This window comes from Alligator mississippiensis, chromosome 16, assembly GCF_030867095.1.
Source record: "Alligator mississippiensis isolate rAllMis1 chromosome 16, rAllMis1, whole genome shotgun sequence".
Classification (NCBI taxonomy): Eukaryota; Metazoa; Chordata; order Crocodylia; family Alligatoridae; genus Alligator; species Alligator mississippiensis.
The window spans coordinates 24,462,937-24,472,918 of record NC_081839.1 but is presented as its reverse complement, the minus strand read 5'-3'; the positions used below and the strand labels follow the sequence as shown (position 1 = coordinate 24,472,918).

The following is a 9,982-nucleotide window of genomic DNA, read 5'->3' as shown; positions in this document are numbered from 1 at the left end:
CTCCCTCCCCGTAATACCCGCACACCAACTGAATGCTGGCTTTGTTATAACTTGGGTGAAAGCTAGGTTGATGATGCAACTAGTTCAAGTGATCTTAAATGTGTTTCATTGCATCTACTTGGGTATTAAGGAGGGAGGGGAGCAGGATGTCCATTAAGTTAACTCAACTGAACTGGTTTTGCCTGAATCAACAAGACCTTTGTGCTCTACAGCAGCGAGGAGGAGCTCTAGTTCAGAACGACTGGAGCACAAATTGCTGCAGACAAAATTACTTGTATTATTTCTATGTAGATTGATGACCTCTAGATTGGAAATGCCTACAGAGAGGTTAAAAGTGTGGGAAGCAGCATGATCTGTGACCCAGGATACTTCATTCTGCTTCACCCGTGCCGCTGCCAAGGGTAAGTAACCACTTATGTACCTCAGTTTCTCCACCCTGCCATCCTAACTATTTATACTGTTAAGCTGCTGAAATGTGGACACTCTCATTATAAGCCTGACAGTGTCCAATGCCTGTGCAACATAATAAGGCTTTGTGCTGATTCCCTGCATTAGGGGTAAAATTTCACCTCTAATGAATGGGGCACCCTGGTGAAGATGACTCCTGCTAGGAAACCAACAGCTTGAATGGTCCAGACTTAAGGGCTGAAAGACCCCGAAGAGTCAGCAGAAACTGTGCTCCATCTGTTCAGTCCCAGGTAGTCAGTAGGCAATGCATTTGCTGCTTGTGAACAAAGGGTCTCATGGCAAAAAATAGAAGAGGCCCTGAACTCAGTCTAGACATGCAGTCCCTGTGCACACCACAGGACAGAACAGCCTGTCTAGGCATGGCCCTCTGTCAAGGGCTAAGACATGCAAGAGTGGAGGGGACAGAGGAGGAGGACTGAACCTGTGCTGCCCACTGCAGGCACTTCACAGTGCTAGTTTCATAGTCCAACCTTTTTAAAGCCATTTCATAAACACTGAGTGCCACGCTGCAGAAGGGGCTCTTCCAAAGGAAGGGAGACGGGGTGCAGCTGCTCAGCTGGACCCTCAGCGGCTGCCAGCAAGAAGCCACAGAGCAGCACTGCAAACACTTCCAGCAGCTCAGCTGCACTGGGCACCAGCAGCCCCAAGCTTGGAGACATAATAATCTGGATTTGCTCAGGCAAACCGAGAGAGAAATGGGCATGTCACAGGCATGTGGCTGGCTCAGTTCAGAGACCACCTGGCTCAGAGTCCAGGTCTGCAACTGAAAGCAGCCATGTGACAGATGTTAAGTCCAGCAAGGTCCAGAAACAAACTCTCTGGCTCCTTCCACACAACAAGGCCCCTTTACAGGCCTATAACTGACTTAGGACATGTAGTCCCTTCCCTCTGCAGAAACAATTTGGGACCATTCATCTCAAGCTGCTGTTTTCCCTTGGAGTTCCCACTGGGGACACATCTACACCTTGTGCCACATCCAGGAACAAAGCTGTAAAGCACGTTCCTGCTCTGCCCCTATTCCCTGCCTCTTCAGCAGTGCACTCAGGGATGCCCTAAGGTGACTTTGCTGCCTCATTTGGGGATTTGGCATGCACAGAATGGAGAGAGTGGCCAGCTGTCCCTCACCGCAGTGCAGTTACTCTGCCAGGAACCGAGCTAGCAGATCCTCCTGCTTCTCTTCCAGCCCAGCCTCACCCGCTTCTGAGCATTTCTAGCTGCCCACATCAATGCAGATCCATCAAAGGGCCTGGCCCCAGGTTTAAATCTACCCCAAGAGGCTCCATTTTAGCAAGCAAGGGAAGACATAATGATCTGTACGCTTGCTTCAAGGGGTGTCCTTCCCTGGGCAGCCGTCTTTGAGTTCCACCTTGCCACTGGGACCCTCCCTCCCAGGCGCACAGTGCTTTTCAACCAGTGCCCCACTTTCCCCTTCAACAGCAGGGTTTTTTTAATAAGAAATAATGTCCCATTTCTCTCAGCAATAGCGTGGAATTTGGCAATTGTGGGTATTTATTGCACTTCAAAAGGAAGACCCACTGGACCCTCACTGATTGCTCTGAATTTTGGACCCTCATTTCTGAGGAGGAAAAAATCAGAGGCTTTATTTCCCCCTAGTCCCCTTTACAAGAAAAATGGGGAGCTACTCTCTGCCAACCCCTCCCAGGTTGGACCTGGTCAGCTGGTATCTTCTTTTCACAGTAGACACTGTGGAAATTTGAGCAGAAATGCATTAGAAGTTTTAAAGCAATGAGGAGGCTGTAGAGCCATATAAATAAGTGACTTGTAGCCTGGGAAATTACATCCACCAGGTAGTGCTGTTGAATCACATTTGTTCCCTTCAATCAGGCTCGAGACAACCGAACAGGATTGCTTTGCTTCTAGTTGTTCCCTTGCCCAGGTCTCCCACCTGACACGGCCAGGACCCAATTTTGAGAAGCTCTGAACATTTGCAGCTACCACTGATATTGCAAGGGTTTGTAGACCCTCAGCATCGCTTCTAAGCAAACTGCATTTGTGCCCGGACATGTAACAAGGCACCCAAAAATGGAGGAATCCAACAGAAAGGAAACTGTGTCCACTTGAAAATTGACCTATAATCATTAAGGCAACGCTAGATTTAGCTCTCAAGCAAACCAGACTGCCAGCTAGCTTCCTGCTGCTAGAAAGACACCTTATTGACTGCTTAAAGACTCCATCCCCACCGTGGCATTGTAGTAGATGTGCCTGTCAGCTGGGGCATTGAAAAAAGCTGCATGAGTTGTTTGAAGAAGATAAAAAAAATGTAAAAGATGAAGCAGTCTGCCCTTCAAGGAACCTTGGCTGTCTGTACTTCAGTGGAAAACAATCCAGCTGTGGAAGAGATGAACCCCAATTAGCATATCCCCCCCTCATTTCTATGATTGATTAGAATGTGCCGTTATTGCTAATTATAAAGCTAAGTGCATCAAGCAGATCCTGGGCTACAAAGAGACAATCCAGCATCTGTCAGAGCAGAACAGATGTGAATGCATGTGGCTTTCCAACCTGCTCACCTCGGGCAGCACAAAGCACGGAGCAGTACAAATGCGATACCTGTGCTGAGCTGCCTGTCCTAGCAAGAGCCAGGGTTGGGCAGGTCAGTCTGGGGCTTGGGGTGTGCTCTGTGCAGATTCCTGTCCCAAGAGGGCAGAAGGGGTGTAAAGGTCCATACATCCCTCGGGAAGGGAACTGCAGGTAGGGAATGTACTAGCCAGGGAGGAAGGATGAGCCACTCCACAGCAAGGTCACCTGGCTCCTCGTACAGCGAAGGCATGTGAAGTGACGAGGGAACTGAGGGGGTTCTCTGACCCCACATGCCTTCTCAGTCCCAGGCAGACATAGATCATTGAATCAGAGAAAATGAGGGTTGGAAGGGACCTCAGGAGGTCGCATCTAGTCCAGTCCCCTGCTCAAAGCAGGACCAGCCCCAACTAGATCATCCCAGCCAAGGCTTTGTCTACCCAGGTCTTGAAAACCTCCAAGGATGGAGAGTCCACCACCTCTCTGGGTAACCTGTTCCAATATTTTACTACCCTCCTAGTGAGAAAATTCTTCCTTCTATCTAATCTAAATCTCCCTTGCTGCAACTTGACACCGTTGCTCCTTGTTTTGTCATCTGCCCCCACTGGGAACAGTCCAGCTCCATCCTCTTTCGAACCTCCCGTCAGGTAGTTCATAGAATCATAGATTGTAAGGCCAGAAGAGACCTCGGAAGATCAGGATGTCACGTCGCTAGAGAGCAGATCCATGTCACCTGCCCCTCTACAGGCTGCACTGCATTTACTCTTGCCTTTCCCCTAACCCTCTTGGCCCAATGGCCTTTTTCTCCTTGCAGGTGTTAACTTGCCATGTCTATCAGCCAATTCAGGTGAGCAGCCAGGGCTGATGGATCCCATTAAGGGCCAGGCTCTCCAGCCCAGAACTGTTCCTTCAAAAATGTGAACTTATCTGCCTGCAGCCTCTCACACAATGTACAAACATCATTCCTCTAGGAATTTGCTCTTTCTCTGAACTGCCTTATCATCCCCTCCATCTGCAGCTTGTTTATATGGATGTTGCCCAGCAGCACATAGTAAGACTATCACATCAGAGGAGCTGTATGTCCTTATTTAGCCATGCTAGTTAATTTATTTAGGTCCATGCAACCTGGTCATCAGTGGATTCGGAGGTGAGGAATTGAAATCAATACACACCAAAAATATCGACTGGTCAGTCCTTCTCCCAGCCAGGCAGGAGTAAATGGATGCCTCTTGTCCCTGATCTGGGCAGTCTGAAAAGCAACAGTTGAGGATTCAAACTACTCTGTTTCAACCCAACCGCATGGGATCAAGCAGAGCATGTGCTCAAACTTGGCAGGCCACAACCTCCAGTGACTTGACTAAACATGTGCAATACTATAGCAGTTGCAGAGAGAGGCAGCTGCTGATGTGGCCAGGACTCAAATGCTTTATAGGCTAAAACTGTAAAGGGAACCAAAAATCACAAGCCATTGGAGGCTTTGGAGCACAAGTAGAAGATGTTTTCTGCAAGCCATGTCCCTCAGCTGCGGTAATCTCATTTCCGCATATGCGGCAGCAATTCAGCTGCTTACAGCATCGCTTCCTCCATCCATCTGCCAGCTAAAGAGCAGCCCAGACCCAATGCTGGCAGGAACACGTAGGCGATCAGTAAAGTTCAAACCCAAGTCTGTATTTCCACAGCTGGTCCCTTCTTTTCACAATGGACTCAGCCAAGCCACTAAACCCCAGATGCAAACACAGTCAGCTTTGGGATCTGGATTTGAACACTGCATCTCTAACCTCTCTCAGCTGTTAGCTTCCTTCATAGCACTTGCACACTGGTGTGTCTAGCAGTCTTCTCCTCTCACACTACCCGGTGCTGGCACCTCCCAAGGTTTTTGGAAGGAAAGATGCATCAGCCCTGCTGTACTCCCTTTCTAGAAATCCTCATTTTAGCACAGCATTAGGCCAGTGCAAAGCGGCCACTATTTGCTTTGGATTCGGCCAGTTCAGGGGACAGTGATTCGATTCGGTGATTCGAATCACTGTCGGCCGAATCACTGAATCAGCCATGCCTGCCCGCCCCAGCTCCTGGCACTTGTTAAAAAGAAAAGCCCTGACTCACCGGGTGCTGCTGGGCATGGAGGGGGGTGGTGGTGATCCCTGCTGCCCCCCACTGCCCCACGCTGCGTGGGGGGGCTCTGCACAAGCCCTCCAACCCCTCCTGCTCCCCCTGACCATGGCTGCCCTGTTTTCCTGCCACGCCTCTGGCTTTTTAAGGAAAAAAAACCTGAGAAAACCTGCCCTGTGCCATGTGGTGGGCTCTGCACAAGCCCCATGAAGCCCCAAGGCTGTTGCAGGAATAGTGAGTCCTGGATCTTTTCTTGGGGCTTTTCTTAAAGGGCCAGAGCTGGGGGGCTGTGGGAATGAGGGGGAGGGTTTGGGGCCTCATGCAGAGCCCCCAATGCAGCATGGGGCAGTGGGGGACAGCGGGGATTGCTCCCCTGCCTGGCAGCACCCGGTGAGCACCAGGACTTATTTTTAAAATGCCAGGAGCTAGGGCAGGTGGGGCAGCTACGGGGGGCTGGGGGGCTGGGGGAGCAGGCAGGGGCTGGGGGCTGGCAGGGGTCCCCCCATGGTCCCTTCCCCCTCCCCCCACTGCACCCCTACTTACCAGCTCCGAGTCCAGCTCCAGCTCCCTGCTGCAGCCACCTGGGACTGCCCGAATCATCAAAGCTCTCCAAATCTTTTCTGAAGATTCAGAGAGCTTTGAATTGATTTGGACCTTTTAATTGGTCCCCTGATTGGATTTGGATTCAGAGTTTTGGCCACCAAATTGGGACAAATCTCTGAATTGAATCCCCACCCGAAGCTTTGCACAACTTTACACAGCATTTGGGAAGAAGCGCACCTCTCTCCCTAGACAGTAGCAACACCGAGTGTGGGTATATGGGGATTCCCTCCGTGGCCCAGCATTCCTTTCAGATCAAATTGTATCTATTCAAGCAACAGGTCTATTACAGGAGAAAGAAAAATGAACATTGGTTGGCAAGATCTTTTCCAACTTCCCAAGACAGAGAGGTTAAAAAAAATCCTGCTATGAGGGAGCAATTAAGATGCTGAGGCTGCAGTAAAAGAAATTGCTTGGAGGGCAGGAGAGGGGATATTTTTCGAGAAATAAATAAATAAATCCACTCATCCATTGTTAATGTTCAGAGAAGCTAAAGGCGAATGTTTGGCCCTAGCAAGTGCAAAGGCTTTATGCATAATTCAGAATGCTTGAACACTTCAAGCTCTCTTAGGAGACTGGAGACATAGGGAGTCAGTCACCCGGTAACATCCCAAAGAGAAAAGCATGGGCGACTGTAGCAGAGCCCCAGGCCCTCTGTTACTGTAAGATAAAGGCAGCCCAGCCAGGGAGCACTGCAGGGCAGGCAGGGCACAACAGCTGCCAGTTGCTAGGGCAGTGGGGCAAATGAGGCAGTTAGCAGACACCAGCAAGTGGTCAGCTGACGGGAAGTAGGCAGCCCTGGCAGTACAAAAGCCTGGGGTTTGGGCTGGCAAGTAGTCTAGCCCTGCTTGCTGCAGGGGTAGGAGCTCCTGGCCAGGAGAGGTTCCCAGGGACACTGGTCTGATCGCTTTGCTACCTGTGGGAACAGGGAGGCTCAGGGAGCTTCCCCCCCACAAGAGCCAGGCTGGGAGGTATGTCAGCCTCAGGGTAAAGAAGGTTTGCTCTCTTTAAGGGGAAGAGGGCTGCTTTCTCTGTTACTGTTATGTTATAGTCCGGGGGCGTATGTTTACTTTATCACTTGTGCTGGTGGTTTAGGGTTGGGATTATAGGGGTGGTAGGCAGTCCCATTATTGCTCAAGGGGCACACAATTATCTTGCGCCCTGCCACGGAAAAGGGGTGGAGAAGCAGTGGGATAGAGAAGTAGAGTGACTCATCCAAGATCACATAGCAAGGAAGAGGCAGAGGGGCACAAAACCTGAGTCTCCCGACTCCTGATCCAGTGCTTTATCCACTAGGTCAGACTGGTCTCACCCACCAGAGCATTCTGAGAATGACTTTCCTTGCAGTTCAATCATTAATTCAAATTCAAGATTAAAAGCCAGGCAGGGCCAGATTTTCAGACAGGCAGGCAGACAGCCAGCAGGAGTGTGCGCACACAGATCGGGGCTTGCTCCTGGGGAGCGGAAGACATCTGCCGAGTCCCTTCTCCTCTCCAGTGGACACTTGCCATCTAAATAGCAAAGCATCTTGCACGGATGGCATTCTGAGCATCCTCGCTTCCTCCAGACACATTTGGATTTTGTCATCTCCTTGCAAGGGGGCTTCTTCTCTCATTTACTCCCCTCTTCCTCAGCAACTATGTCCTTTTCTGCCCCTATTATTCTTTCCCTTTCCCTGCTAGAATGGGGGAGGGAACACAGCTCCTCCCAAGGACAATGATGACATTGCTTTGGAAAGAGAGAGAGCAACAAGCAGGAAACATCCAGTCTGTCCATCCCCATCTGAGCACCCATGAGCTAGCAGACCTGACCGCTGAAGTTTTTCAGTGACTTAATATGTTGAGGCAAATAGAAAATAATGCAGTTGATTTTTGTTGCTAACGCCCACTAGTGGGGTACAGTTACGTAGAACACAATGGGTGTGTCTACACGTGCATTTATGCTGGTTTAAATTTACTGCACAGTAAATTACTGTGCAGTAAGCAGGACTGGGCAGGTGACCTGGGACTAAATTTAGTCCCAGGTCAGAGCAGCCTGCCATGTGTCCCTATGGCCACTGGGGGGAGCTCCAGTCTCTGGCCACATGGCTATCAGCCTTTGGGAATAACTTTAGTCCCAAACTGAAGACGGAGCTGGCTGCCAGCACTTGGGACTAACTTTGGTCCCAAGTTGAAGCCAGGAGAAGTAGCCAGCCAGGAGCCTTGGGGCTGCCCCCTAGTGGCTGGGCAGACCCAGCAGGGGGTCCCCTGGGTTACTGTGAAGTAACGTGTCTATGCATGTGTTACTGCACAGTAACTAATCGGGTGTAAATTTAAGACCTGCATGATGCTCAAGTTGCAAATTTATGCTTAAATCAGCGTAAGTCACCATATTTACTGGCAGTATGGGTGTGCATGTGTAGATGCGTGCCTGCACTGCACAGTAATTTTGGTTACTGCGCAGTAAATGTGCATGTGTACACACACCCACTAAGTAGGTTAGCAGGGGGCACTCACAGAGACCCATTTTGCTACCCTGCTAAGTTTTTTAAATAAGACAAAAGACATTCTTTAGCACAAAATGGTCATTTTGGAAAATGAAGTCAGAGAAAGTCATTTTAGGGCAAGCAATTTCCCATTATCACCTGCACTAATTAAAAAAAAATCACTTTTCCTTTCCCTACCAACCACCCCTGTCTCCCCCCTGCCCTCTTTTTCCATGACAAAATGCAAAAAAAGAAGCCTGAGGAAGACTTGCTAAAATTTCTACATACAGATCTCTCAATTCTAAAATCTGCAGAAGAGAAATAATTGCAGCATCTTCACAAAAATATCCAAGCCCTTCTTCTCTAGCTTCAAGCTACTAGCATCTCCAGCCAGTGATTCTTCCACTATATTCATCACTGGTGAGACCTCACCTGGAATACCGTGTCCAGTTTTGGGCCCCACACTTCCGGAAGGATGCAGACAGACAGAAAGATGACTAGTGCATCATGATGAAAATGAGCAGAGGCCAGGGAGGCACAATTTTTGAGGAAAGTCTGAAAAAACTAGGGTTATTTAGTCTGGAGAAGAGAAGACTGAAGGTATATTCGATAACAGTCTTCAGACACCTGAAGGGTGATGACAGCAAGGACAGAGAATATTCTTGTGGCCATAGGGGGCAGGACTAGAAGCAATGGCCTCAAACTGTAGCAGATTCAATTTAGGTTGGACATTAGGAGGAACTTCTTAACTATGAGGGTGGTCAAGCATTGGATAAGGCTACCTAGAGAAACTCCCTGGAAATTTTCAAGAGCTGGTTAGACAAACACGTGGCCATTAGTCAGAGATGATCCCATAGATGGAGGGAGAAAAAATAATTTGGGGGTCTGAGCTTGTGCACACATGAGTGCACATGCCCCCCACCCCCTCAGCAGGCAAATTTGTGGGGGAAAGGGAGGGGGAAGGGGAAAGGGCTGTTGGGGGGGGACAGATCGAGGTCCACACATTGAGGGAGGGAGTAGGGCACAGGCAGGAGCAGGGGGAGGGGCCCCAGCTGGGCTGGGTGGTGGCACAATCGGAGCCTGGGCAGCTTGTCCCGGTGCATGGGGAGGGGGCGGCGGGGGGGGTTGCCGCCACTGCGCACCCTGGTGGAGACCCGGGGGGCACATGCCCGCCCCCCATCTGTGCGTGGGGTGGAGGCAGCTGCCACTGCATGCTGGGCTTTGCTCCTTGCTGCAGCTGCCCTGAGAGTCACGCAACAACATGCCTGCCACCACTGGGCTGCATTGTGCCCCCTGCCTGCCCCATGACAAGCACATGGTGACATATAGCTCGCAGGGTAGCTGCAGCATGGAGCAAAGCCCAGCATGCAGCAGCAGCCACCTCCACCCCACGCACAAACCCGGGAGGGCACATGCCTCCCAGGCCTTTGCCAGGGTGTACACAGTGGCAGGAGCCCTCCCACGTCCCTGGATGAGTGCCCAGGCTCTGACTGTCCTACCACCTGCCCTGGCCCCTGCCTGTGCCCTGCTCCCTCCCTCACCATGGGGGCCTCAATCATCCCGCCTCCAGCCCCTCACCTTTCGTAGAATAGATTGATACTTGCCTGCAGTGCTGGGCAGCCAGTCATCCACACACTGGGCTGCAATCCTGGCTGTGTGCACACCCTCCCCACTGCTGCAGCCGCCCAGAGCCTATGGCCAAGCTGCCCTGCAGCCCTACCCACTGCCCCGTGTTTGTGGGGGCTGAGCCCCATTTGCCTTGGCCTTCCACTGCCTATGGATGATCCTGTGTTGAGAAGGAGG

At 50.8% G+C, this 9,982-nt stretch overlaps 1 long non-coding RNA gene across 2 annotated transcripts in view; it reads left to right on the top strand.

Moving 5' to 3' along the window:
- Positions 1-223: 223 nt before the first annotated feature.
- Positions 224-9,982, top strand: part of LOC109283771 (uncharacterized) — a 49,765-nt gene continuing 40,006 nt past the window's right edge. For both annotated transcript variants that reach the window (XR_002091047.2, XR_002091046.2), the window contains exon 1: positions 224-401. This is a non-coding gene — a long non-coding RNA (uncharacterized LOC109283771). The remainder of the gene's footprint in view (positions 402-9,982) is intronic.